The following is a 23,226-nucleotide window of genomic DNA, read 5'->3' as shown; positions in this document are numbered from 1 at the left end:
ACTGTGGCTTCCAGCTCTTTAGAGAAGTAGGCAACAACCTGGAGGATGGGTCCCTTACACTGGGTTAGAACACCTAGTGCCACTCCATGCCATTTGTAGGTATATAGAGAGAAAGGTTTGGTGAGGCCTGAGAGAGTGAGGAGGGGGGCTGAGATGAGAGCCTTTTGGAGTAGATAGAAAAGTTGGGTAATGGGCTGTGCAGGTTTTAAAGGCTCACAGAGAGGGCCTTTAGCAGCTTCGTATAATGGTTTGGCAAGTAGAGCGAAGGAGGAAACCCAGAGCTTAAAAAGAGAATTTCTTGTTTAGTTTGAAGAGGCAGGAGGGACTGGAGGAGGGATATGTGGTTGGTTGTGAGCCCTTGGGTTTGCGGGGTAAGAGCTAGGCCTAGATAGGGGACTGAGGTGACTGAGGGAGTGAATATTTGTGCTTTCTTAGGGGAGATCCAATACCCCCATTCTGCCAAGAAATTTAAAAGAGAGACAGTATGGGTGTTGCAGTCTCTTTGAGAGGGGCTACACAGGAGCAAATCATCAACACATTGAAGGAGACTGGACAGTTTTAGGGATAAGGTACAGAGGTCATGAGCAAGGGCCTTCCCAAAAGGATGGGAGCTGTCTCTGAAACCTTGAGGTAGTACACACCAGGTGAGCTAACGTGAAAGGTGGGTATCAGGGTTTTCCCATGTAAAGACAAGGAGGTCTTTAGAATCAGGGTGTAAAGGAATTGTGAAAAAAAAAAAAAAAGCATCCTTTAGGTTTAGAATAGAATAACGGGTGGTACTGGAGGGAATTGTGGAAAGGAAAGTATATGGGTTAGGAACCACTGACATACTGGGAGTATAGTTTGGTTAATGAGCCTGAGGTCCTGGACTAAGTAAGTTCCATCTGGCTTTTTAACATGTAGAACCGGTATGTTAAAATGGGAGTTTGTTGGGCAGAGTAGGTGACTGGCAGGGAGGCGAAAAATGATAGGCTTTAGGTCTGTGAGAGCAGCTTGGGGGATGGGATACTGCTTCTGTGATAGGAACTGGGTGGGCTCTTTAAGGTTAATGCAGATGGGGGTGTGGTGTTCTGCGACTGAGGGTGTGAAAGTACCCTAAACAGTGGGGTTAACTATGGATGGGGGATAAGGAAAAGTTGCATGTTTTAAGGTGGGAGGTTGGAGGAGTAGAAGAAAGTTAGATGCCCTGGAGGGGTCTGGGTTGATGCGTAGGGTACTATGGGGAACATGGAAGTGGAGAATAGTTTGGAGTTTTGAAAGGATGTCTCTGCCTAGGAGTGGAGTTGGTAATGAGGGCAGGACTAAGAAAGAGTGAGTGAAGGAAAAGGTGTGAAGGGAGCAGAAAACTGGAGGGGTGGCTCGGGGTTTGGAGACTTGTCCATCAATTCCCACAACAGAGACTTGGGAGGACAGGATGGGTCCCGAAAAATTAGGTAAAGTAGAGTAGTTTTCCCTGGTATTAATTAAAAAGTATACTGACCTACCTGCCACCATCAGAGTTACCCTTGGCTCGGATGAAGAGATGGTAGTTGCTGGGGCATCCATCCCAGGGCACCATCAGTCTTCAGCAGCAAGTCCGATGAGATCCAAGTAGGAGGTTTTGGCCAGCTCAGGAAGGGATGGGGGCAGTCCTTGAGGGGGCCACTCACAGTCTGACTTCCAGTGGGGTTCTCCACAGAGGGGGTCATGGCCTGATGGGCTTACCTTGGTTTGGGCATTGTCTGGACCAGTGGCCTTCATTGCCACACTTGAAACAGGTGCCAGGTGGAGGTGGATTGCTAGGAGGCTTCTGTGTGGAGCTGCGGCCCCATGGGCCTGCAGGGCCCCTGATGGTGGAGGCAAGCATTTGAAACTCTGCCTGTTTTTGCCTTTTACTTTCATCATCATGATTGTTAAAGATTTTGAAGGCTAAATTAAGAAGGTCTCGTTGTGGGGTTTGAGGACTGTTGTCAAGCATCTGAAGCTTGCGCCAGATATCGGGGGTGAGTTGGAAGATGAACCAAAGGTTTAAGATAGTGGTTCCTTCTGAGCTGGCTGGGTCTAGGTTGGTATACTTTATGAAGACTTCAGTTAAATGAGAGAGAAAAAGGGCTGGGTTTTTGTCAGGACCTTGAATGATTTCTGAAAGTTTTTCATCGTTTACTGCTTTATGGGCACCCTTTTTGAGTCCTGCAAGGAGATACACAATCATGTGGTCTCAAGGTGGCATCCAGAGGCCCTGTCTTGATAATCCCAGTGGCGGTCCTGGTTGGGGACAGCCTCTGTGCCAGTAGGCTGGGCAGGAGTTTGGTGATGAATTATATCAGCATGTGCCTGAGCTAGAGTCCAGATACAATCCTGGTCTTCTGGGATGAGGGTGGAAGACAGGATAACATAGAGGTCATGCCAGGTTAGTTCATAAGACTGGGTAAGGTACTGAAACTCCCTAATATAAGAGATAGGGTCTTCTGGATATGAACTGAATCTTTTGTTAATTTGAGAGAGGTAAATGAGGGAGAAGGGAATATGAACTCTAACAATACCTTCAACTCCTGCTACTTCCTGAAGGGGGCACTCTAGCACGGGTGCTGAAAGTAAGGGTGGGGCATGGGCCAAAGATGGCGCATGAAAGAGTATGGGTGGGAGAGAAGAAGCCAGAAGTGGTTGCTGCTGAGGGTTTGATGGGGGAAGAGGGGTTAACAAGCAGTGGAGGATAGATAGGGGTGTAAGGTGGTGGGATGGGTTTACAAGCCTCAGGAGAGGGTGGTGGGGGAGGAGAATGGGTACAGACAATACTAGAATTGTCCTGAGGAGAGGACAGTGTAGGAAAAGAGATGGATACTGCTGACTGGGAAGATGGCGGCTGGAAAGATGGCAACTGAGAAGATAGCAACTGGGAAGACGGCTGAGAAGATGGCAGCTGAGAAGATAAAGAGGAGGCTTGGGGGGTTAAGGAAGACAGTTGAGAGGGAGATGTAGGGGCTGGGAGGGCTGGACAGCAGTCTACTGGATCCAAGGAGGAAAAAAAGGTAGGGTTGGGAGGAGAAAGGCGATCAGGGCGGCGAGAATGCAGGGGAATGATTAGAACAGGTGAGCAAGAATTGCAGAGGTTGGGCTGTGATCTGACTACAAAAAGCCTGGACATAAGGAGTTTCTCCTCATTTCTCCATTCATCAGCAATAATTGCTTAAGTCCGTTAAAATTGTAAAGTTGAATGTTCCATTTGCGGGCCATTTGGACCCATTATCCAATTTGTATTGTGGCCAGACTGAATTGCAAAAACAGACAAAGCACTTAGGGTGGATATCTTGCCTGAAGCCTAAGGTTTGCAGGTTTGCAGGTTTTTATGAGGCAGCCTAGAAGGCTGTCCTTTGGAATGGAAGACTGGGAATTTCCCATAATGGTAGGGTAGACTCAGGAGAACAGGGAAACCGAGACCATCCTGGACGCCGGAGGGAGATGATAAAAGGAGTGATTGTCACTGCTGTCTTTTTCGTTCCTGGAATGGGATCAATGGCTTAGAGGCGTCCCCCTAAGACCAGATGATTAGCAAGTGCCTGGCACATGCTGGAGCCTTCTTGAACCAACGTTGGATTTTCACACGAGAAACCAAGGGAGGCCATGTGGATTTTTCCCTGTTAACGAGGTTCCTGGGAAACTTACCAGTAGGCGAGATCAGTGACCCATGTGCATGCACAAAAAGGCGACTGGAGGCTGAGGAGCTTCCATTGTCTGGCTGCTGTGGCCTGCTCTCCAGGATGGAGGGGTAGGTCCACAGGGGATGCAGACCTGAGCCCCTCCTGGGTTTCTGCACCAGATGTAAGGTTGTCATATAGGTTCAAACCCCACGAGTGCACAAACAGACAACATGAGGCAGTGTGGAGCAACATTTTTTTTTGGAGGGGGGGACAAGAGTCTCACTCTGTCTCTCAGGCTGGAGTGCAGTGTCATGATCTCAACTCACTGCAACCTCCGCCTCCAGGGTTCAGGTAATTCTCCTGCCTCAGCCTCCTGAGTAGCTGAGATTACAGGTGTGTGCCACCATGCCTGGCTATTTTTTGTATTTTTAGTAGAGATGATGTTTCACCGTGTTAGCCAGGATGGTCTCAATCTCCTGACCTCATGATCCTGCCTTGGCCTCCCAAAGTGCTGAGATTACAGGCATGAGCCAACACCCCCAGCCCAGCAACACGTTGTTTTAATGAGCACCTGGGTGCAGGTGGGCTGAGGCCTAAAATGGCGCCAGCACCAAATGAGGAGGGAGTAGGGGTTTTAGGGTGGTCTCCTGTAAACAGGAAGTGTCCCAGTCTGACGTGACTGCTACTTAGTACGCAGAAGGCCTCTTTCTCAATCTTCAGGGGTACATGTCTTCCGGCAAGAGTAGGTGTCTTCTGGCCAGCTCACTTCCTGCTTCTGCTATCTTGCTGGCACATGCTGCTGGCACAAGTAGCCTTGAACCTTGGGACTGGGCCTAAGAATGGCCCAGGAATTACTCATCCCTTCAAGCTTTCAGGCCCTTGGAAGAATCTTTCAGTATTCTCCATAAATGTTATACTAATTTACATTCCCGTCAACACTGTATAAGCATTCCCTTTTCTGCACATCCTTACCAACATCTGTTATTTTTAGACTTTTTAATGATAGCCATTCTGACTGGTGTAAGATGGCTCAAATTTTGGTTTTAATTTGCATATCTCTGATGTTTATTGATGTTAAGCACTTTTCATACATTTGTTGGCCGATTGTATGTCTCCTTCTGAAAAATGTCTGTTTATGTTCTTTGCTTGTTCTTAATGGGGTTATTTGTTCTTTTCCTGTTAAGTTGTTTGACTTCCTTGTGAATTCTGTATATTAGCCCTTGTTGGATGCATCAATTGCAAATACTTTTTCCCATTCTGTAGACTGTCTGTTTACTCTGTTGATTATTTCTTATGCTGTGCAGAAGGTTTTCATTTAATTAAGTCTCATTTGTCTATTTTTGTTGTTTTTACTTTTGAGAATGCAAAAATCCTCAACAAAATATTAGCAAACATAATTCAATAGAACATCAAAAAGATAACACACTATGATCAGGTGGGATTTATCCCAGGTATACAAGGATGGCTCAACATACACAAATCAATAAACATGACACATAACATAAACAGAATGAGGCATAAAAACCGTATGATCTTCTCAACAGATGCAGAAAAAGCATTCAATAAAATTCAGCATTTCTTCATGATAAAAATCCTCAAGAAACTAGGCATAGAAGGAACATGCCTCAACATAATAAACACCATATATGACAAACCCACAGCCAACATTATGCTTAATGGAAAAAGCTGAAAGCATTCCCCCTAAGAATTGGAACAAGAGAAGGATGCCTATTTTCTCCACTCTTGTTCAGAGTCCTGACCAGAGAAATCAAGCAAAAGAAAAAAAGAAGCATCCAAATTGGAAAAAGAAAGTCAAATTTTCTCTGTTCACTGACAATATGATCCCATATCTAGAAAACCCTAAAGACTCCACCAAAAAACTCTCAGATTTGATAAATGAATTCAGTAAAGTTTCATGATATAAAATTAACATCAGAAATCAGTAGCATTTTTATGCACCAATAATAATCTAGCTGAGGACCAAATCAAGAAGGCAATTTGCAAAGCTACCAAAAAAGTAAAATGCCTAGGAATATATTTAACCAAGAAGGTGAACGGTCTCTATAAGACCTATAAAACACTGAATAAAGAAATCATAGATGACACAAATTAAAAAAAAAGAATCCCATGCTCATGATTGGAAGAATCAATATCATTAAAATGACCATATTGCCCAAAGCAATCTAAGATTCAATGCAATCTCTGTCAAATTACGAATGTCATTTTTTACAGATTTAGAAAAAGCATTTCTAAAATTCATATAGAACCAAAAAGAGCCTAAATAACCAAAACAGTTCTCAGCAAAAAGAACAAAGCTGGAGGCATCACATTACCTGACTTCAAATTACACTACAAGGCTACAGTAACCCAAACCAGATGATACTAATATAAAAGTAGACACATAGATGAACGGAACAGAATAGAGAACCCAGACATAAAGTCGCATACCTACAACCAACTGATTTTTAACAAAGTCAATAAAAATATACACTGGGGAAGTGGCACCCTATTCAATAAATGGTGCTGGGAAAATTGGATAGCCACATGCAGAAGAATGAAACTGAACCCACACCTCTCACAATACATAAAAATTAACATAAAAATTAACTTAAAAATTAACTCAAGATGAATTAAAGACCTAAATGTAAAACCTGAAACTATGAAAATCCTAGAAGAAAACCTGAGAAAAACTCTTTTGGACCCTGGCCTAGACAAGTGGATTTTTAAAGGAAAGGAAGAGGCAGTTCCTACGTTGTTTACTAAGAATTTACATTAAAACAACAAGCTATTGATTGGCTATACATTATTCTTTGTATCACAAATTCTGGAAAGATAAAGATAATGGCTGAGGCAACTAGTCAGGAATGAAATATTTTTAAACAATTGTCCCCAGGCATGAGTGTAGAGGGCATAACTAAAGTCCCATACTCATGTTTCTCTGGGTCTGATAAATTTTGGATATCTCACATAACTCTCAGATTGTTCTGAGCTAGTTTTCTTTTTCATGACCCTGTGTTGGTTAAAAAATCTTCCCATAGAAGCATTGATGATCACCCTCTGCTGAGATTAGAGTAATAGATACTTTTCATCCCTCAGTTCTGGGGAGTCTCATTCTTCAATAGTCCACAGTCACTGAATTTTTTAACAGTTATCATTTTTTAATCATCTCTAGTCTACAAAATTTCACAATTTTTGTTTTCTTGGAAGAAATAAAACAATGACAGATAAAAACCTATTCCTTTGAGAAGTCAACTAAAAACTATAATTACACTGAGACCCTTCTTTATAGACTTGCTATGGCAGGAAATAATTCAGGATTCAGTCCAAATTGTAAGAAAATAATGAAAACTCAAAAACAATGGTCAGGGCTACAATTTAACAACAGGTATAGTATAGTTGTCTTCTGAAACCTACTTTTCTTCTGTCTCACATGTCCCTTTTTTACCAAAAGAGAAATCAGAGTAAGACCAATTTATTGGTGAAATAAGTTCTAGACTTATGATACTTAGTCTGATTATTTGCATGAAGTTCAGCAAAAATAGTGATTGCCCATATAGGCTCCTTTTAAATTGGCTTTGCTAGAACCTTTTCATAAGGAATCTCAGATTAGATTTTTTAAGCGTTTTGAAACTAATAAGCCAAGGCAACAATTCACCAGACTGTGCCTATAATAGCTGTACAGAAGTAGAAGAGGATATTAAGGCTTCTGTTGGATTTATTTACAATTCTGATTCTGAATCTCTTTATACAAGCACACTCATTTGAAGAGAAAATAATTTGATTCTGTGTCACTTTGCAACTAGAACCTAAGTCCTTAATTGGCTGAAACTGTTGCATACACTGGGTTAGAAAAATGTGCTTGTGAGCATGTAAGTCCAGTGCATAACATTGAACCCCAACAAACTTGAATGATTTAGGTATTTTAACACTTATTTGGAGATAATGCTGAGCACAATGATAGAAAGGGATATAGAGGAAAGAGCACTTTCTTAGTGTTACCTGGAAGTGAAAGATCCTTGCTTCTTGTCTTCTTGGAGGAAATAATTCAGTCAAGAGACTAGTAAAGGAGCCAAAAAGGTTTATTAAGGAAATAAAGGTACACTCCAAGAGAGGATCAGGCTCACATGGCTAGGAACAGTCCTGAGAGTTCTGTGTTGAAGTTTTTATTATGTTAGACTTTTTCTTTAAGTTCCCACCTCTGCCTTAAGTCTCTGCCTTTTTCTTGTTTCCTGCTTCTGTCTTAAGTTTCTGCCTTTGTTATCCTCTAGTTCCTGCCCAGGTTTGTTGGATTCTCCCTTGCTGTCAGTAGATGTGCATGTGTGGGGACTGATGATCAATATGAATCATACCTAATGGTAGTGTTGCTAATTACTGCCACCCCAGGAAGGTCATATAGTGGTCAAATCTGTACTTATTGTGCCTGTACATATTTCAGGAATTTTCCTTTTGTCCCTTGTCCCTTCTTATCAGCATATAGCTAGCTATATTCTGACAGCTCAATCACAGAATAATTACTGGGTGTCTTAAGGAGTGTTCTGTTCTGCATAGGTATTTCCCTTCCTCTCTGCTCAGTTAGCATGCATGTTCGAGGTGGTCTCTGGGATGCAAGACTTTCTAGAGCCTCGTTCCCTGGGAGCTCCCTTTCCTGCTCATGTCTGTCTGCCTACTCTAACAGTAATGCTTAGTTTGCCTTCTATTTCCCTGAAAAATACAGCTTTGGTGAAAAAGTCTCAAATCATCATTCATTAAAGAAAATAAAACCTCTTTGGCTAACCAGGCCCACTTTCCTTAGAGGCAGTGTATGGATTATCTATTGCTATCACGCCCATCTCTTGCAATCTCACCTTCAGCTCCAAGTGGCTCATCAAAATATTTTCATATGTTTGTATTCTACCTGTACCAGATCACAAATATACTTTTGCTCATTTTATAATATTATAATATTCCTAGTGCTTTAAAAGTGTTTCCTTCCTTGCTGCATCTCTGGAAGTTGCCCAGCAACATTTGTTATAGTGTCTATTCAGACTGATACTTCTCCTGCCTTCTCTGTTGAAGTCCCTGTGTTGTATTATTTGGGGAATACAGCTTCAACCATCCCCTTCCACATACATGTATATGAAACATACATAGTAATCCACAAAGTATCGATTTAATCTATGAAATACAGTTTTCTATTTAGCATCTATTATTCAGGTCTGTGACTTAGGAGGCACGAAATAAACATGAAGACTGATTATTGCCTTTACTACACAGTCCATTATGCACTCTTCTAAAAGGTACTTATATTGGGAAAATTTAATTTTTAAAAGTAACAATGAATACGTTTTAAATCCACCATGTGCTAAAATATGTTTTAAACTTCTGTGTCTTATAAGAACTGTGAGTTTTATTCCTAGCTGTACGTAGACAGAGAAGATGAGGGGCAATGAAATGGCCTACATATGTAACAAAAACTACATAAGCAACATTTTTTGTTAGTCCATCTTTGGCATATTTACGTAAGGAGAAAAAAACAAAACAAAATAAAAACATTTGAAATAGCACAAAGGCCCTTGTCTTATTAGCTTTCCAGAAGCTTGTTTTTATAGATGTCATGGTGCTCTGTTTGGAATACAGCCCCAAACCATCACATTCCATTATAATTAACTGGGCAGCATGTGACTGTTCTACTGATGGGCTGATTTTGAGATGGAAATTTTGGAGGAATCCCATCAAATGCTGGAGAATGCACACACATTTGGTATAAAGGAATTATAATTAAACTTCAGTCATCCTCTCCTACAGAGAACATTGAATTCGAGTCAAAATTGGCTTCTATTATGTTTAAGTCTATCACAGGCACTGGGGGAAGATCATTAAGACACTAGAGCAACGTGAAATCTGTGGGCAAATGTTCTACTTATTATAACGTGTGGGTGAATTCAAAGCTGTCCCCAGAATGAATGCAAATATAGTCTATTGTGATTCTCACCAGTATAACCGTGCCACTAGAGTAAGGCCTCAGGTCATGTAAAAAAAACTCCACAGAGTGCCCAGCTCTCTCTCTAGAAGTGCCTACAGAAACGCAAGAAAAATAAGGAGTCATTTTGGATATGAACTTAACCTTCCTCTACTTTTCTCCCTTCCCCACACTTAGAATCAGATTCATTTATCAAAGTTTCCCCATATCCATATAAAAAGCCACTCCCTTCCTGTCTTCTTTGAAGCAAAATCGCTTGTGGAAGAGGAAGAAGCCACCTTTCTGTTGATGGCTTAGGAAGAATGAGCCTACCTTGCTGTTACTATGATTCATTCTTGTCAAGCACCATTAGAAGAGCAAAAGGATAAGTTTGACTCTTCCCCTTTCCACAAATAACATTTTTGTGACTTTTATTTTACTTCAAGGATTATAATTGTTGTTACTCAGAAAAATTGAAGAAGCCTCAAGGTCCCCTTGACATGTTCCTACTGTTCCTACTGTTTCTCCCAAAGCATAGGGTAAGGTGGTTGTCTGAAGTTCCGCTATCTGCCTTAAGTCTCTGCCCACCAAGGAGAACAATCTTTTTTCCTCCTCCCTGTAATCTCATTATCTATGGCAGAGGCAAGACAAAGAATGTAATCATACCTGACCAAACTCTTACAACATAATGTCTCACAAGGTTATTCAGTTTCCAAAGAGAACTGTTTATCATTTAACCTCTGTTCTCTATCCATTCATTCTTTCTAATAATCATTTATTGTCCCTCAAGAGAATACCTCTTCTCCCACTTCCCATGACCGGTTTTGTGAAAATCCAAGCCCCTATTCTTTCTGTAACCTCGAGATGGCATATAAGCTTCTGTATCTCTTTGGGAAGTTGAGTCTTCATTCTGAAGCCTCCTGTGTGTACACAGTAAGTTTTTATGCCTTTTCTTTAATTAATCAGTCTTTGGTTAATTGATTTTTCAGGGAAACTTCACAGGGCCAAAGGCCTTGGTTCCTACACAATGTCTATTTTAGCATGACATATTCTGTATACACCTATTAAACTAGCTTAGAAGTACTATAAAGAATTGATACAGTTTCCCGTATCAATGAGATAGGGCAAAGACCCCTCTTAGGGGCCTGCTGGGACCTCTCCCCAAGCATAAAATCTAAATAATACGTATTTCAAGTCCCTTTAAAAAAATTCTAGGCACCTAGTTAGCAAAAATAAATGAACAACCTGATAACCAAGAAGATGCAATAACTACAACAATAGCCTCCCAAGCAAGTCAGAGTCACATGGTGTTTTGGTTGCCCCTGAAAACTAAAAGATTACATCTGAACATATGGACTTGAGTTGTTTTTCGGAAACCTGGACTCCCCAAATGACAAATGCCAAACAGTCTGGCATGGTGGCTCATGTTTGTAATCCCAGCACTTTGGGAGGCTGAGGCAGGCGGATCACAAAGTCAGGAGCTCGAGACCAGCCTGACCAACATGGTGAAACCCCATCTCTACTAAAAATACAAAAAGTAGCTGGGCATGGTGGCAGGTGCCTGTAATCCCAGCTACTGAGGAGGCTGAGGGAGGAGAATCACTTGAATCTGGGAGGCAGAGGTTGCAGTGAGCTGAGATCATGCCACTGCACTCCAGCCTGGGCGACAGAGTGAGACTTCATCTCAAAAAAAAAAAAAAGAAGAAGAAAGAAAAACGCCAAACATTGTCGCACAGACCTCAGATAAGAGAAAACTAAGAACTAGTATCTGATCACCTTTCTTTGCCCTAAATTTCTTCCTGGGGGTCCTGGGGAGCATCTTGCACACAGGCTAAACCTTAATATTCCTTTCTGTTGAACCCCAAGCTTTTAAACTAAGCATTGCTTCTTTAGCCTATTGCAAATTAAAAACAAATCTCTAAATTCGCCTATGACTTGTGAGCCCCTACTTCAAGACATCCCATCTTTTTGGGCCAAGCAAATGTATATACTCTTTATGTTGATTTATGATTTTGCCTGTAACTTCTGCTTTCTTAAAATGTACTCTTGTCTTAAGAACCATTGCTTGAAAGTCATTGGGGAGTTCAGATCTTCAGCATTAGCTGCCCATCTTCCTTGCTTGGTGACCTACAATAAATGACTCACTTTCTTTTGCTGAAAATCCTGGTGTGTTTGCCTTTTTTTGTGTACCAGGCACACAGATCCAAGCCTTGTTTGGTAACATCAATAATGAAACAGTAGTCTTTGTCTTTACATACATGTTTGCACACATACACACACACACACACCTCTTACTCCACAAACAAAAATTAATAGACCCTGGTTCTTTCCATCTAAAGAATCCCTAGATTTTTAAACACATGCTGCTGAATAATTTCAATTTCCCAGTCACCATTCATTTTTGTTCTTTCATTCAACAGGCAATTTTTAACATATTGCATATAAAACACTGTGCAAAAAGACCATGAATAAATAATGTTCTTTTTCATAAAGGAGTATACAGTGAATAGGAGGACAAGTGTTCACAGTGTGATAATGGCTATGATAAAGATATACAGAAAACAATGGGAGCACAGACAAGGGGTACCTCACCCAGGCTGGCAGAGGTGGTAGTGACAGGAAAGGGGAAGAAACTGTCATGAGTGACCCTTGAAGGACAAACAGAACAAACAGGAGTTAAACAGGTGAAAAACAGGGTGTTAAGAGAAGGGACATGTCAGCTTTTGTAAGTAACTTCAATTTTGGGACCCCCGTTTTTTTATCTATAAAAATTGGATAATAACTATCTAGAGCACACCAACATGTCTAAATGTGTGTGTTTGTATGTGTTTATGTGTGTGTGTGCGTATGTGCACGCGAGTGTGCACCCATTTTGGTTGGTACCTTCTCTGATTCCTCAGCTAACCTCATTACATCAGTAAGAAGATAAATTAGGAGAGTGTATGTGAACATACAAAGTAACCTATACAATATAAATTTAATTAATTAAAATCTTCCGGCCGGGCGCGGTGGCTCAAGCCTGTAATCCCAGCACTTTGGGAGGCCGAGACGGGCGGATCACAAGGTCAGGAGATCGAGACCATCCTGGCTAACCCAGTGAAACCCCGTCTCTACTAAAAAATACAAAAAACTAGCCGGGCGAGGTGGCGGGCGCCTGTAGTCCCAGCTACTCCGGAGGCTGAGGCAGGAGAATGGCGTGAACCCGGGAGGCGGAGCTTGCAGTGAGCTGAAATCCGGCCACTGCACTCCAGCCTGGGTGACAGGGTGAGACTCCGTCTCAAAAAAAAAAAAAAAAAAAAAAAAAAAATCTTCCAGGATGACTTTTTTGCTTGAATCACATGTTGACTTAGAAAGATGCTGAAGGTAAAAAGTGGAAGAAGAAAGAAGAAATCTAACTGATATAGAATTGCTATTAAGCACAACATGAACAAGGTATTTAGATATACACTCCTTTTTTATAGTCCCCAAAAAACCAATAGATAGAAATATACAATTGAAGGAGACCAGGGAACCTCACTCCTAAATATGGCACCGTAGTATGATGATTGTTTTAAATTAAAGACCCTTAAAGGTCAGAAGATGCTGGAACAGACTCTACTCTGATATTCCCCTATCTACCTTACGACTGCACCTGCCAAAGAGAACACAATTGCCTTCTACTTCCTTCTTGAAATCTCATTATCTGTCACAGAAAAGAAGATTGAGGAATGTAACCACACCTGGACAGACTTTTTCACAAGATAATATCTAGTTCATTCAAATTCCAAAGGGAATCATTTACAAGTTAATTTTTGTCTCTTGGATCTATTTATTCTCCCTAATAATCATTACCCCTCAAAAAAATCACCTACATTTTCCATCTCCCCCTGTAAAGAAGGGTATATCAGCATCTGGGCTTCATTGGGTTATTGGATAACCATACTTCTGTGATTTTCTCCCATGCACATTCAATAAATTTTGTACAACTTACTCATATTAAGCTGCCTTTTGTCAGTTCATTTTCAGTGAACCTTCAGTAGGAAGAAAAGATAATCTCCCTCCACCTCTACACTATCATTATTTTCCAAAGGAGAAAACTCATAAAACTTAAATATTTTTCCCATGGTAAAACAGCTAGTAAGTGGAATACTGAGAATTTTATGTCAGTTGTTCTAAGTTCTAACTGTTTTCATATTCCTATGTGGCAAAGAGCAAATGTTGTGGGAGTACTTCATCCTCATATCATAATCACACCTTAATTTCTTTGACTCCCTCCAAAAATTACACCTGTACTTGGTCTGGTTCCAAAACAATCAGTGATGCCAAGAACAAGATCAGAGGCCTCTGGACTTTATCAAAATCAAGGGGTAATGCTGGATCTCCTTGGAACAGTGCTTCCTTTGCTTAAGAAAAACTAAGGCTAATGTCCTATTCTCCTCCCCACTCCAAAGCAAGAAAAGAAACAAAGGAAAAAGCCAAGTTATTGGGTTTAGAGAAAAATCATGTGAAGACTCATGCCTTAGTTCACCTTCTGCAGTCAACACTATGCACTAAGAGCTGACTGTGTGTTTAGCACTAGAGAAATGCCAGTTGGCATCAGAACTGTACCTCAAAGGATGAGTGAGATTCCAGGCTGAGAGAAAATATAACTGTCAAGGCACAGAGGTGGGAACACATAGGTGATGCCTGGGAAGTATCAATAAGTTCAAGTTAGTTAGAAAATAGATCATGAGAAGAATAGAGATATCAGTCTGTCTCCCAAATATCTCACAATTCTGTCCCTCTCTCCACCTTTAATTCCATGGTCTTGGTTAAATATCAGTCTATCTCCCAAGTATCTCACAATTCTGTCCCTTCTTTCCACCTCTACTTCTGTGATCTTTGTTAAATATCGAGACTCTTAATAACAGCTTGTCATTATTCTCAGTATGAAAAGACACTGTAGCCTGAAACTATCTTACTTTTCTAAATTTTACAAAAATACATTTGACCATTTAATACTTAACTAGGACTCCACCAGGACCTTAGACAGTGCCTGAGAAGTGAGAGGTCCTGATGCTTGTTTCGTTATCTTTATGTTAATCTGCATCTGGGGAGTAAAGGATGAAGTTGATAGGGAAGGAATAAGAAAATAGAAGATAAATTATATCATCAGCACATGTCAAGAGAAAAGTAACCATAGGACAAACATCCTTCCCCAAATAACAAGAAATAAATATCATTGAATATTTATATAAAAAGGCTGATTTTTTTCTAGAAATGATGATAATGCCCTAAATCAGGAAAATTAAATGTTCCACCATCAGTAAAATTGCTTGCTCAAATATTAAGCCAAGTTATAATCAAGTTTAAAACTTATATCTTCACTCATAATAAAAGGTAAACATATGGGGTCAACCTTGGAAAGCTGGATAAACATTTATTCCTATGAAACAGAAAGAATAGCATTAAAAAATTTTAAGAAAAAAAGGAGAGAGGACTTTTCATACAATAAAAGAAGATATCTGAAAATAATAGAAAATATTTGCATTAATCCAAAAGTTCTTTGCTTGCCCTTAGAATATCTTCCAATAAATTGAATTATTGAAGGAAATGTTATTACATATCAAGGGAAATAACAATATTATTTACACATAGCTTGATTTCTTATATCTAAAAAATTGTGAATTTAGTACTTACAAATAAACATGAGAGACATATTGACTAAAGCCAGCAATAAAAATAAAAAATATTATGTCACTGTCATCACATCACATTATAAATATCCTTAAAATTATCCCCTTGTGTCACTATCCACATATGAATACTTCTTATGATAGCATACAATTTTATTTACTTTCCACTATCTGGAAAAGTTATTAACATTTTAGACATGAGCTTGTCAAATTAAAAAATCTCACAGCAACTGTTTCACATTAATTGCAAAAGTCATCACTTGGCCAATATTTAAAACTAGTTGTCAAAATAAAGATTAAAACTTAATAAAGAATGATATACTGCCAATATCATGACATGCATAAGAGTGCATAACTTTAGCTGTCTTTGATGGACCCAAGAAAAAGCTTTTGAATAAAATAAAATAGTAAAATGTATTGCAGAGACAATTAGCTTCATCATTAGGAGCATTTGCCATGATGTGCATGTGGTTCTAAATTTTTGAATTCATATTAAAACTGATAAAATGAAGAGTGTTTTTCTCACTAATGCCACAACTTAGGACTAATTTGTAGAAGAAACTACCTATAAAAGGCTTTTGTTATGGTAGTTGCCATTATGTCAGCAAATAAATGCACTTGGATTGCATCCAAGACTGACTACCCAGTCTTCACCACTTTGCAAAACAAGTTTTCTTTATGAAACAAAAATGTCGAGGCAATTTCTAACTTGCAGTGAGTTGTATTCTAAAATACATTTTGCAGGTGGCTGTTTGTCAGACTCACAATGATTTCCATGGTGCCATACTCGGGGGTCAACCAGAGAAATAAATTTAACCCATAATATACCAATATTATAGAATAAATTATAAGAAGTATGTACTGTGTATAACAAGAATTCTCTGGAAACTACAGTTATTGATTTTTCTAAAAATGCCAGGAACACATCCCATGTTTGCTGCAGCTGGATAAGAAATTTCCATTCCAACTCTACCTCTGCTTAATAGGCAGTTAGAACAAAGAGTTTATCAGCTTTAAGTTAATGCAGAAGTTGTGAGAGTTAGAGTTGAGGAAGAAAAGTTGAAAGGCATGATTGCTACAAACTGAGGGTGTCTGGTGTAATAGGGCCTTAAAAACACATCAGTAGCCGTTTGCCACATATCCCTTTTGTTTCTTCTTGTCAACCCAAGGATATGTTAGAATGTAAGATTTCTGATAGCATTATCTTTGAATTATGATCTGGGTTTGTTCCCTCTCAGATCTAATTAGAAACAGTTTCTTTTTTCCTATTTCACTTTTTCTAAAATAAACCAAAAAGGACTATCTGAGGTGTTTTGCTTTCTTTGAGTTTTATCTGCTTAAATCAATTTTTACTGCAACTTACAATGAGGAAACAAACAGAATTTCTTATGAGCCTCTCAAATTCTTCCTTCTCATATAGAATCAGTTATCTTCATGTTAGTAATACAGTAAGCTTGTTTGTCAGAACCAGCTATGAGAGATACAGCAACTACTTTTGATTAATGATAGTTTAATTATCAATGTTTTAATGTAAGGTTTAAAAAATAACTTATAATGGATTTAAGGTTAGTTCTATAATAAATGACCTCTTTCTTGCAGTCTGATGTGTTTTCGAAAAGTGAGAGAGAAAGTGCTGGAATTGTTTATATGTAAATTGGGAATTCGACAGTGCCTACAGGCCTACTTTATCAATGCAAACATGATCATATGTCTTGAGTGACAATGTAAAAAAAATGTAGAGAAACACCCCTGTAGAGAGAGATGGAATCTTTGTAGACAGAAAGAACTGGAAAAAGAAAAAACCTTTTCTGAGTTTAATAGAAATGTCAGGATCTTGTTTTCCTGGGCATTTTATTAGAGGCCTTTGGGTAGAGTCTAAGGGAATGCACTAATTAGCATGTGCTCAGTCTCAGCATTGGGATGGCAATGAAGGACAGATGGGAAAGCATATCTTAGTCTTTTACCATTTCATTTTAAAGTTCTGCCTCATAGGACCCTATCTTAGATAATATCAGAAGCATAAGAGGAAGTTGGATCCATCAAACTATTTCCAAATATTAGTTAAGAAGGAGGTTAGCGCACAAAGTAGAGAAAGTGAGAAGAAAACATAAAATTGAAGGATTTTCCATTGTTTCCACTAAAATAGGAGGGATACAAAAACTACCTTTGCAAAGATTATGACAGTGAGAGAAATCTAACATGGCTGATTCCATCTTGTTCTAGCCTCACAGTCTGACCGTCTTTGCTCATTTCTGGGCATAGGCCCAGCTAAACATGGGAGGAATTCAGTTTTTAGTTTAACCTGGAAGCAAAGATGGTAATGATCCCCCCCGAAAGCTACCCCCGTTCTTGTTAAAAGGTTGAAAACTAATAAAAGGCCATGAGATTAGGATTATGGGATGGGCCTGAACTCTGCTAAAATGTAGGCATAGTTTCTACAATCCCTAACTGATAGGAGACATGTGGCCAAAGATCATAAGATTTGTGACTTCTCCAGTTTTTCCTTTATATAACATGACCATTGTAGAACCTAAGATTGATATTTCAAGATGCTTTTCAAATGTTTGCATTCTGGCAATTGACTGATCACATCTGGACTATGATTCACAACTCAGTTCTTCTGTGGTCCCCACCCAAAGGTGGACTCAGCACATGAGGACTGTTCTACAACCATGTGATTGCATACCCAACTAATCAGTAGTGCTCATTCCCTACTTCCCTACTCATCACACCATCCTTCAAAAACCCAAACCTCCAAGCCTTCAAAGAGACTGATGTAATAACTCTTTCTTCTGCATGGCTAATCTAGCATTACTTAATTCTTTCTTTATTGCAATACCACAGTCTCAGTGAATTGGTTTTATTTGTACAGCAGGCAAGAACCCACCAGGTGATTACAATATAAAATTAGAGCCTACCTTTTTATTATGTCCTGTATTCAGAATTGAGAGTCCATGGGCATATAGTACAATGCATGGGTCAGCCACCTTTTTTAGTAAAGATCCAGACCGTAAATATTTTAAGCTTTACTGTTCATATGACCTCTGTTGCAACTACTTAACTCTGCTATTGTTGCAAAAAAGGCAGTCTTACAATATATAAATGAATGATTGTGACTGTGTTCCAGTAAACATTTATTTTTTCTAAATAATAGGCAGTGGACAAGATTTGGCCTGAGGGCCATACTGTGTCCACTCCTGCTATAATGGAGTAAACACTAGAATTAGTTTAGCTGTTAAGTAATGTATTTTATAATCTGAGTGAGTTTGCTTAACTCTTCAAGGTCTCTTTTTCTTCAGGTTTCTCATGTGTAAAATGAGTGCTAAACTAGCTCTGTAATAATGTATGCAGATACATTACACTTATATATTTACAGAGTTTATTTGGTAAATTTATATTACATTCATCAGAGTAAATATTGCAACTGTTGTAGCAGACAAACTTTAGAATCTTAGTTGCATAACAAAATGAAAGTGTATTTCTCATTTACGTGAAGTCCAAAGCGGATGTTCCTGGTGGGTTGTTCTCCAGAGCATCTTGTTCTCAGGCTGTGATTCAGGAACCCCATATTACATTGTTTGGCTTGAGCAAAGACACATCAGTGTTATCCAACCAGCAGTCCTGAGGGAAGAGAACACTGAGGATTACATATCACAAGCTTACCTTCTCCTAGAGGTAATGTAGACATCCATTGGTCACAGGGTCTACCTGGATGCAACATGGAGAGGCTGGGAAATAATAGTCCTTAAGTGGGTAGCCATTGTCCAGCAACAACTCCACACTACGGAAGGGATGAAGAAATTATCTGTGGTCAGCTGGCAGTATGTGCCACAATTGTAAATGCAAAATTTGGAAAAAGTCTCCAGTGTGTATGTATGTGTTCTACAAAAATATTTATTATGTGTATTTGGAGATGGTTTTCAGAAATATTAAGTAAGGCCCCTGTGGAAACTGGATAAGAATAAATGAGGCCGGGTGCAGTGGCTCATGCCTGTAATCCCAAAACTTTGGGAAGCCGAGGCAGGTGGATCACCTGAGGTCAAGAGTTCGAGACTAGCCTGACCAACATGGTGAAACCCCATCTCTGCTAAAAATATAAAAATTAGCCTGGCATGGTGGTGCATGCCTGTAATCCGAGCTACTTGGGAGGCTGAGGAAGGAGAATCACTTGAACCTGGGAGGCAGAGGTTGCGGTGAGCCGAGATTGTGCCACTGCACTCCAGCCTGGGCAACGAGAGCAAAACTCCTTTTCAAAAAAAAAAGAAAGAATAAGTGAATGTGTTTACTTTATTAATGAAGTAATGGACACATCAAAATTTTGGCCAATTGTATAATATTTCCACAATAAATCAATAGTACAGTTGAGTTTCAACTGTAAGGACTAAAGCCATACATTCCAAGTTTTGCTTATTCTTTTATAAAATTAAATGTATAATGAATTGGAATTTCCACAAGCAGCTGGTGCTCACACCTACAAATGTATAACAATAACTGTTTCCTCCCAAAGTCCAAATGCAATTCTAGTTAGGCAAAGAAAGTTACAGAGTTTGGAGATGAGCCAAAGCAAAAGAATTAAGCATAGTTAAGCAGACTTTCAGACATAGAAAGCAGCTGAATTTCTTCTTAGGGATTCATAATTATAAGAAGGTCATGAGAAGAAGATTTAAAACAGTATTGCTGGCTTGCCTTTAATGCTATAAATTCATCTCTCTTTGTTGCTTATGGTGCCCCTTATGCTCAGTCACTGCAAGGTTTTAAGGTTTATTACAAACTAGGGGAAGTTGTTTATTCAATTGCTTACTCAAATCTTTCTGAATGCTAAACATGGCACGCACTCCCATTTTAACAAATTAATTATTTAAAAGCTTATTAACTGAGTTTATAATCAGGGAAACCAATGAAATAAATAAAACAACGCTTTGAAGAGGATTCATTTATTATATCTATATCTGTATATACGTGTGTGTGTGTGTGTGTGTGTGTGTGTGTGTGTATGTGTATGTATATTTACTGAGTACTTCTATACCCCAAGGGTAATATTGAGAAAGTGCATGCAAATAACCATAAGCCTTGCCCTCATAGAACTTAGAGTCTTATAGGGAAGTAGAAAATAAACAAGACACATATATAATCCCAACCTACTAAGCATAAGGAGGAAATAGATAGAGAATACCACATAAGGGGATGATCCACTTAAAAAGGATGTACAGGGACAACCTAAAAGACATTTAACTCAAGACTTGAGGAAGATAAAGAATCAGCTAAGTAAAACCTCAGAGGAAGAGAATTCCAGGGGAAAAAAAAAAACAGTAAGTGGAAAAGATCTAAAGCAGGAAAAAGCCTGGCATGTATGAAAAACAAAACAGAAGCTACTGTGACTACACTTGTGAGCCAGAGGAGACTCAATGGAGATAAGAAGAAGCCCAACCATGGAAGAGCTTCAAGTGGAATATTATTCTGATCTGCACAGGAAACTCATGGAAAGTTTTAAAGCAGAGCCAAGATTTTTATCTGATTTCATAAAAGATCACTCTGACAGTTAAATGGAGAATACATTAGGGTCTGAGTCAAAGGGGAAGAAGAAAATAAAGGAGAGGCCCAGGGGCGGAAGTTAATAAAACAAAAATCAGAATTAACTTAAAGTTTGTTGTCTCAATTGAACATGGGGAAATCTTTCCTTTTTATTTTTCACTTTTTATTGATACAAATAATTGTATATATTTATAAAGAACATTTGATATTTTGATACATTCATAAAGGGTGCAATGATTAAATGAGGGTATTTAGGATATTCATCACCTCGAACATTTATCATTTATTTGTATTGGGAACATTTGAAATCTCTTTTAGCTATTTGGAAATATATAATACATTATTGTAATGTATTGTAGTCTCTCTATTATGTAGTAACTGTAGTCTCTCTATTATGCTACCAAACACTGGATCTTGCTCCTTCTATCTAACTCTATTTTTGTGCTCATTAACCATCCCCTCTTTATCCCCTGCTCCCCACTACCCTTTTTAGCCTCTAGCAACCATCATTCTACTCTCTATCTCCATGAGATCAAATTGTTTAGCTCCCATCTATGAGTGAGAATATGCAATATTTGTCTTTCTGTGCCTTCCTTATTCCATTTAACATAATGGCCTCCAGTTCCATCAGAGTTACTGCAAATGACAAGATTTCATTTTTTTTTATGTCCAAATAGTACTCCATTATTATATAGATCATACTTCGTTTCTCCATTCATCACTTCATGGACACTTAGGTTGATTCCATATCTTGGCTATTGTGAATAGTGTTACAATAAACACAGGGGTGCATATATCCCTCAGATATATATTTTTTTCTGTCCTTTGAAACAAATACTCAATAATGAAATTGCTAGATTGTATGACAGTTCTATTTTTAATTTTTAAAGAAAACTATATACTGTTTTCCACAATGGCTGTAGTAATTTACATTTCCACTAACATTGTAAAAGAGATTTCTTTTCTCCGCCACCAGCATTTGTTATGTTTTTTTTTTTTTTGATAATAAGAAAATGAGAAAATCCTATTATTCCTGATATGAGACTATAAAGTTATTTCAGTAAAAACAAATCAGTTAAGTCAGAAAGCTGAGGAACATATTTATACAAAATATAGTTTACATAACATTTTATTTGAGGGTGTTGGTCTAACTCTGAAAGAATATTTTTACATTTATACAAGCTATAAGCTTTAGATGTCTTACATCCCTATGGTACAAACACAATGTGTATATATACACACACACACGTACATACATACACACATACGCATACAATTTTTTAAGTGTACAATGTATACAAAAATACCTCTTTAGAATGCTATTTCCCAAAAATTGGAAACAGGAATGATATTGGCATTAGAAAGGGCTTTAGGTAACATTGGACATGATATTTGATAATAGGATGTATTGGTCCATTCTCATACTGCTATAAAGAAATACCTGAGATCGGGTAATTTATAAAGAAAAGAGGTTTAATTGGTTCATGGTTCTGCAGGCTTTACAGAAAGCATAGCAGCATCTGCTCAGTTTCTGGGGGGGGCCTCAGGAAACTTTCAAGCAAGGCAGAAGGCAAAGCGGGAGTTAAACACTTTACATGACTAGCGCAGGAGGAAGAGAGATGGGGGAGGTGCTACACACTTTTAAACAGCCAGATCTCACAATCACTCACTCACTCACTCACTCACTATCTTGAAAATATCACCTAGGGGATGGTGCTTAATCATTCATGAGAAACTGCCCCCATGATTCAATCACCTCTGACCAGGTCTCCCCTCCAACATTGGGGATTGCAATTAAACATGAGATTTGGGTGGGTTCACAGATCCAAACCATATCAAAGGGCATGGTAAAAAATAACATTAATTTGATAGTGAGAACTTTCTTTTCTTTTCTTTCAAGCCCAACAATGTCAAAGAGGAAGTTTCAATTTAAAGCTAAATATTATTTAACATCCGTCTAACATGAGCAAATCTTTATTTTTTAATTGATCTCAAGCTCCTATACTTTAGCAGTAAACAATACTGATACAGTTTGGATGTGTTTCCCTGCCCTAATCTCATGTTGAAATGTAACCCGCAATGTTGAAGGTAGGGCCTGGTGGGAGGTAATTGAATCATGTGGGCAGATTTCAACAAATGGTTTAACATCATCCCCTGATGCTGTCCTCATGATAGCGAGTGAGTTATTGTGAGAGCTGGTTGTTTAAAAGTGTGTGGCAACTCCCCACTCTCTCTCGCTCCTCCTTTTGTCATGTGATGTGCCCGCTCCCCCTTTGCCTTCTGCCATGATTGGAAGCTTCCTGACGCCTTGCCAGAAGCAGATGTTGCTGTTTGCTGTATAGCCTGTGAAACCATGAGTCAATTTAACCTCTTTACAATTTATTCAGTCTCACATATTTTATTTTAGCAATGCAAGAATGAACTAATACAGAAAATGAGTACTGAGGATTGTGGAATCACTATAAAGATTCCTGAAAATGTAGAA

The 23,226-nt window shown here is 38.9% G+C and overlaps 1 pseudogene; it reads right to left on the bottom strand.

Annotated features, from left to right (window-relative positions):
• Positions 1-1,499: 1,499 nt before the first annotated feature.
• LOC139361352 (transcription factor NF-E4-like) lies at positions 1,500-22,911 on the bottom strand (annotated as a pseudogene).
• Between the last annotated feature and the right edge of the window lie 315 nt (positions 22,912-23,226).

Source organism: Macaca nemestrina, chromosome 2 (genome assembly GCF_043159975.1).
Source record: "Macaca nemestrina isolate mMacNem1 chromosome 2, mMacNem.hap1, whole genome shotgun sequence".
NCBI lineage: Eukaryota > Metazoa > Chordata > Mammalia > Primates > Cercopithecidae > Macaca > Macaca nemestrina.
The sequence above is the reverse complement of the archived record's forward strand: the minus strand, read 5'-3'. Positions and strand labels throughout refer to the sequence as shown.